The following is a 7500-nucleotide window of genomic DNA, read 5'->3' as shown; positions in this document are numbered from 1 at the left end:
GTTTGCAGCTTTTCGACGATGTTCACGTGGCGTAATGACGTCACTTCATAACGTTCTCATGGCAGCAGGGAAACGGATGCTCTTGTGTGAAGTAAACGCAACATTTTCATCTTTCTGCTAAGATATTTGGGACTTTTTTGCAACGAAAATGCGGGGATTATGACATCATGCAAGCCCCGCATATTTTGCGCAGATATTTTTGCGCAATCTGCAAGTGCCCGAAATAAATATGCAGACTTTGGCTGATTATGCATTGAGTTATGAGATCACATGATCAGGTTTTTCTGGACGGACTGGTCGATGGAACATTGATGCCGAGATTCATCAATGCTGATTTTTGGGTGTCTTTCCTCCAGTTGTTAACATTCAGTCTGCAGACTGGATCAACAGTCAGACTGGATCAACAGTCTGCAGACTGGATCAACAGTCAGACTGGATCAACAGTCAGACTGGATCAACAGTCTGCAGACTGGATCAACAGTCAGACTGGATCAACAGTCAGACTGGATCAACAGTCTGCAGACTGGATCAACAGTCTGCAGACTGGATCAACAGTCTGACTGGATCAACAGTCTGCAGACTGGATCAACAGTCTCTGCTCCAACAGACTCAGCAACCTTTGACCAGCGCAGAGCTTCGTGTTCTGGTAACAGCTGTGCTTCAAGTAGCTTCATCGCTAAATCTTTTCTTCCATTTAGTCCAGTTATGATCTGACTGACTGACTGACTGACTGACTGACTGACTACCTGTCTGACTGACTGACTGACTGACTGACTACCTGACTGTCTGACTACCTGTCTGGCTGGCTGACTGTCTGACTGACTGACTGTCTGACTACCTGACTGTCTGACTACCTGTCTGGCTGACTGTCTGTCTGACTGACTGGCTGGCTGACTGAACGTGATGAGATGATTCTAGTTCTGCTGAACAATAAAACTCTCCAGATGTGGAAAGAGAAAGTAGCTCAGCCCAGACTCAGGGGACACTGACCCCCCCCTCTAAACCTGCCAGGGGCCGGATTTGGCCCGCTGTGTGTGTGTGTGTGTGTGTGTGTGTAAAGTGCGTGCACGGTGGGGGGCGTGGCCTGTAGCGCCCCCTACTGTCCGATCTGTTTAAGTTTGGTTGGACATGATGAATATGATGCAGAACTAGAATACAAAGTATCTCAAATTTAAAGGATAATATTGTTTCTTTCACCCTGGACTCTCTGTCTCCATGTTTCTGTGTCTGAGTGTCTGATGGAACAACAATCTCTGAAACTGGTCCAGTATTAAACCAGAACCAAGCTGTAATGTTACCCTACAGGACTAATGTTCAGCAGCAGTTAGTAACAAGCTGTAATGTTACCCTACAGGACTAATGTTCAGCAGCAGTTAGTAACAAGCTGTAATGTTACCCTACAGGACTAATGTTCAGCAGCAGTTAATGTCCACTAAAAGGTCTGTTTTTACCCACCAGACTCCATGTAAATAATCAGGACTTTTAGCGTGTATAGAGCCAGCATATCTCCACCAGACTCCATGTAAATAATCAGGACTTTTAGCGTGTATAGAGCCAGCATATCTCCACCAGACTCCATGTAAATAATCAGGACTTTTAGCGTGTATAGAGCCAGCATATCTCCACCAGACTCCATGTAAATAATCAGGACTTTTAGCGTGTATAGAGCCAGCATATCTCCACCAGACTCCATGTAAATAATCAGGACTTTTAGCGTGTATAGAGCCAGCATATCTCCACCAGACTCCATGTAAATAATCAGGACTTTTAGCGTGTATAGAGCCAGCATATTTCCACCAGACTCCATGTAAATAATCAGGACTTTTAGCGTGTATAGAGCCAGCATATCTCCACCAGACTCCATGTAAATAATCAGGACTTTTAGCGTGTATAGAGCCAGCATATTTCCACCAGACTCCATGTAAATAATCAGGACTTTTAGCTTGTATAGAGCCAGCATATCTCCACCAGACTCCATGTAAATAATCAGGACTTTTAGCGTGTATAGAGCCAGCATATCTCCACCAGACTCCATGTAAATAATCAGGACTTTTAGCGTGTATAGAGCCAGCATATCTCCACATGTAAATGGGTGAATTAAGGGTTTATTTCAACCAAACCAGAGTGGTGATTGTTGGAACAGTGGAAAGATGAACCAAGACGGCTTTTGGTAGTTTTATTTAGTTTCTGTCCACTTTGAATGAAGTGTGTTTTACGCTGATAAAAGTCCTGATTATTTACATGGAGTCTGGTGGAGTTTGGTGATGTGTTCATACAGTATTGCTTTTCATCGTGCAATCAACCTTTTACTTGTATTGGGGTATTTTTAGACTGTGGTATTTCTACTTTTACTTCAGTAAAATATCTCAGACCTTCTTCCTCTGCTGTGAAAAGTGAAACAGATGATATAGTGACCTGCGGAGTCACGGAGAGAAACGTTTGGCGTGTTGTAACGGCGTCCTGTTGTAACTCAGGCCGGCTGTTGAGGTTTCATGTTGAAATGAAGACGCAACTTCAGTCAAGAAAACGTTTTCAACTTCAAAAACTATACTATACTCCCCCCCTCTCTCTCCATCTCTCCATCTCTCTCCCCTCTCTCTCTCTCTGTCTCTCTCTCTGTCTCTGTCTCTCTCTCTCTCTCTCTGTCTCTCTCTCTCTCTCTCTCTCTGTCTCTCTCTCTCTCTCTGTCTCTGTCTCTCTCTCTCTCTCTGTCTCTCTCTCTCTCTCTGTCTCTCTCTCTCTCTCTCTCTCTCTCTCTCTCTCTCTGTCTCTCTCTCTGTCTCTCTCTCTCTGTGAACTGTGAGAGGAAGAAAGAAGAACAGAACACATTGAGAAAAAGAGGAAGAATAATCAACATCAGTAATGTGAACCGTGAAACACATGCTCATTGTGTAAAAGCAGCCTTCCTCTCAGCGTGGCAGAGAGATTTAGGTGTGAATTGTTTTAATACCAGTTAATCATTAGCATAAGTTATATATAAGTCAGAGGCTTGATGTATATATATGATATATGATATATAACTGCTACAGTATCAAACTCCACCAGACTCCATGTAAATAATCAGGACTTTTATCATCGTAAAACACACTTCATTCAAAGTGGACAGAAACTAAAAAAGCCGTCAAAAGCCGTCTTGGTTCATCTTTCCACTGTTCCAACAATCACCACTCTGGTTTGGTTGAAATAAACCCTTAATTCACCCATTTACATGTGGAGATATGCTGGCTCTATACACGCTAAAAGTCCTGATTATTTACATGGAGTCTGGTGGGTTTGGTGATGGTGACTTCGGGGCTGTTTCATGTTAAACTAAAAGGATCTTCCTCTTTAACTAAAAGGTCTATCTCTGTAGGGATCCTTTCATAATGTTGTCAGACACTTAGAATAATAATCTGAGTCTGTCAGCGGCAACAACAGAACATTTAGTGGACGCTAACTGATGCTGAACATCTGTCCTGTAGGATAACATTACAGCTCAGACACTCAGACACAAACAAAATTAAGAAGTTGTTCCCCTTTAACTGTCACTGGGTTTATTGTTGTGCACTAACTCATCACCAAGTCAAATTCCTTGTATGTGCAAACAGACTTGGTAATAAACTGATTCTGATTCTGGAAGAAAATGAGATTAACAGAAATATCAGTAACAGTAACTGCCGTCATTTACACGCATCCCATTCATTGTCTCTGTGAGCATCCGGGCAATGCATTCTGGGCGTATCGCGGGGACTTTACAGAGATGAGGAACTGAGTTTCCTGCTATGCATTTGCATAAAGAATCCAGGCTACTTTATGCAAATCAGGGGCATCCAGCTCAACTCGCTGGCTTTGGAAAACTCCTGAAAGGCTTTTAAAGGGACCGTTGTCGATCTAAAAATGATTCAGATTCAGCAGATGCAGATTATTTCTCACGTTATATGAAGTATGAAGAGAGACAACAGTAGAGAGTAGTATGTAGAGACAACAGTAGAGAGTAGTATGTAGAGAGACAATAGTAGAGAGTAGTATGTAGAGAGACAGCAGTAGAGAGTAGTATGTAGAGAGACAACAGTAAAGAGTAGTATGTAGAGACAACAGTAGAGAGTAGTATGTAGAGACAACAGTAGAGAGTAGTATGTAGAGGGACAGCAGTAGAGAGTAGTATGTAGAGAAACAACGGTAAAGAGTAGTATGTAGAGAGACAATAGTAGAGAGTAGTATGTAGAGAGACAACAGTAGAGAGTAGTATGTAGAGAGACAACAGTAGAGAGTAGTATGTAGAGAGACAACAGTAGAGAGTAGTATGTAGAGAGACAACAGTAGAGAGTAGTATGTAGAGAGACAACGGTAGAGAGTAGTATGTAGAGAGACAGCAGTAGAGAGTAGTATGTAGAGAGACAACGGTAAAGAGTAGTATGTAGAGAGACAACAGTAGAGAGTAGTATGTAGAGACAACAACAGAGAGTAGTATGTAGAGAGACAACAGTAGAGAGTAGTATGTAGAGAGACGGTAGTAGAGAGTAGTATGTAGAGGGACAACATGCAATCAACCAATCAGAGATCATCTCCCATTCCCTTTAAAAGCCAGGCGCGTTTGTACATTGGCTCATTGCTGTTATGATGGAGGATTTGCTGAGCAGGAAGGAGAGATTTTCAGGAGAAGAAACTGATTTGCTCGTGCATGAAGTGAAAGCACGCGAGCACATCATATAATATTTTTATTTGTGGTGGTCTTCTGCGTGTGTGTGTGTGTGTGTGTGTGTGTGTGTGTGTGTGTGTGTGTGTGTGCTGCTGTGCGTCCCTGTGTGTGTAACAAGCATAGTGTGCACGTGCTGTGCACGAGCCTAGGAGCATTTTACTAATGCTCTGTTAAAATAACAATGAAATGCTGCGTTATTGACTTTAGACCAGGTTTTTGTTGGTCAATGGTGCCATCACTTCCCACTGCCTCAAGATAGCAATACGCCCAGAATGCACCTGAACACACCTCCCTGTAAGACCAGTACGCCCAGAATGCACCTGAACACACCTCCCTGTAAGACCAGTACGCCCAGAATGCACCTGAACACACCTCCCTGTAAGACCAGTACGCCCAGAATGTACCTGAACACACCTCCCTGTAAGACCAGCACGCCCAGAATGCACCTGAACACACCTCCCTGTAAGACCAGTACGCCCAGAATGTACCTGAACACACCTCCCTGTAAGACCAGCACGCCCAGAATGCACCTGAACACACCTCCCTGTAAGACCAGTACGCCCAGAATGCACCTGAACACACCTCCCTGTAAGACAATGGGCCACAGATGGGTGCAGGTGCATTTGCTATTTAAATGACTGGACAGGAAACTGACAACTGGGTCGGTCTTAATCTAGCAAAGACACTTGGGTCGGGCTTTGCGCTGCGCCGGGTGCAAAATAGGGTCATGTCTTCTTCAGTGACACTGACGCCACTTGTCTTCTCCGTGGTTTTACTGGTTTTGTACCTCAGTGTTTCAGGAACTAACGAACAGCTTTGGTTTTGTCTCGTCAGCTGTGTTTATTTCACATTAAGCTGGTTAAGGAAGAGTCTCCTGACCCGCAGAGGAACCGAGTCATCCTGCAGCTGAAGATTGGAGCTCTGAGGTTTACACAATATTTTTTTACGTCTTGTAGACTTTTTCTATCTTTCAATAATCTGGTAATACCCATGTGGGAGAAGAGACACCTGCTCCGCAAAATGACTAACAGCAAACAGCAGGTTGTGGTATTCTTAAGGACAAAAATAGGTAATTACATGCACAACTTCAACCAGGTGGTGGACAAAATACAAAAATAAAACCAGGACAGAAACACTGGAGACAACTGGACCAAACTGAGGTTGAAACACCAATAAATATTGTGCTAAACCAGGACTAAGACAGCAGAGAATACATGACTAAAGCCAGAGAATATTGGGCCAAACCGAGACAGAAGTACTGGGGATAAAACACTGGATAATACTGGACCAAACTGGTGCTTAAAAACTAGAGAAAATGGGATCAAATTGAGGTTAAAACACTAGAGAATATCGGGCCAAAAAGAGCTACAAAGACGGAGAATATTGGGCCAAACTGAGACATTAAGCTGATGCTTTTATCCAAAGTGACTTACAATTACTATATATATGTCAGAGTTTGCGCGCCTCTGGAGCAACTATGGGTTTAAGTGTCTTGCTCAGGGACACGTTGGTTGATGTATCGCAGTGGGAATCAAACCCAGGTCTCCCACACCAAAGGTATGTGTTATATCCACTGCTCCATCACCACCAGACACCGCCCCAGACAGAAGTACTGCGGCTAAAACACTACAAAACATGGGCATTAACAGTACAGAATATTTGATTAAACTGGGGTTACAATACTGGAAATAATACTGGACAAAAATGGAGCTAAAATACCAAAGAACACTGGACCAAACTAGGCTACAACACCAAGACATATTGTGCTAAACCGAGACAGAAGTACTGGTGATAAAACATTAGAGAATATTGGATCAAACCAGGACGAAGATAGCAGAGAATACTGGGCCAAAAAAGCTACTAAACCAGACAATATTGGGCCAAACCGAGACAGAAGTACTGGGGATAAAACACTGGATAATACTGGGCCAAACCGGGGCTAAACACTGCTGAAAAACGGACAAAACAAGGGCTTAAACACCACAGAATACTGGACCAAACCGGGGATAAACACTGAATATTTGCCCGAACCAGGGCTTAAAAACAGACAGCTGTAAAGTTCATGATAGCATGCTAGCACGGTTAGTGATACATACCAAACATTACAGAGTTATAAGGTGGCTCAGGTCAGACAATCAGACATGTTGGAAACAAACCTGCAGTGTACAGAGATACAGCATTTCCCCCTCACCGTAACAAACAGCCAGACGGCCCCGGTCAAAGAGGAACTGCTCTGTGTTGAAACTGAAACAGGAAGGGCTTGTCCGTCGCTCTGTTCATCCAGCAGAGCGTGTGAAGGAAAAGTGTTTACTGAGACAGTCTGACCCGTAGTTTATCTCAAGACACTTAACACATGAATACCAGAGCCACACAAATACTGGTTTGTGATTGGCTGGCAGGTTTCTGTCGTATGAGGACCGAAAACATAGTTCTGGTTTTAAACTCCAGTCAATATTGGACCAAACCAAAGCTAAAACAACCACCAATGTTAGAAAAATACCAACAAATATCCAACCAAACCCAGACTAAAATACCAAAGAATATGGGACCAAACCCAGACTAAAATACCAAAGAATATGGGACCAAACTCAGACTAAAATACCAAAGAAACAAGCACCTTGTTCAATTGTATTTGTCTGTTCTGTATGTTCAAAAATATAAAACAATAAAAAGCTTATTTAAAAAAAAAAGGAGCACAAAATGGCGAAAACAACCACTGGATAGGAAAAGGGTATTTTACAATAACTTTGAATGCACCTCGAGGCTGGCGAGGCGAAGCTGAGTCTGAGTTTTTCAGACAGCGGCAGCTACAGTCTGGTGTT

General features: G+C 43.1%; 1 protein-coding gene across 3 annotated transcripts in view; it reads right to left on the bottom strand.

The window, feature by feature from the left end:
* rhogb (ras homolog family member Gb) overlaps positions 1–7500 on the bottom strand; it is a 19958-nt gene that overhangs the window by 9099 nt on the left and 3359 nt on the right. The window contains exon 1 of one of the 3 annotated variants that reach the window (XM_078245182.1): positions 6835–6986. The exons of 1 other annotated variant lie outside the window; for it this stretch is intronic. The gene's annotated coding sequence lies outside the window, so the exon portion shown is untranslated. Of the gene's footprint in view, positions 1–6834; positions 6987–7500 lie in introns of those variants that run through there. One more of the 3 variants, XM_078245183.1, reaches the window with a different exon arrangement.

This window comes from Sander vitreus, unplaced genomic scaffold (genome assembly GCF_031162955.1).
Source record: "Sander vitreus isolate 19-12246 unplaced genomic scaffold, sanVit1 ctg401_0, whole genome shotgun sequence".
In the NCBI taxonomy this organism is placed as follows: domain Eukaryota; kingdom Metazoa; phylum Chordata; class Actinopteri; order Perciformes; family Percidae; genus Sander; species Sander vitreus.
This window is presented reverse-complemented; position numbering and strand designations above follow the sequence as displayed.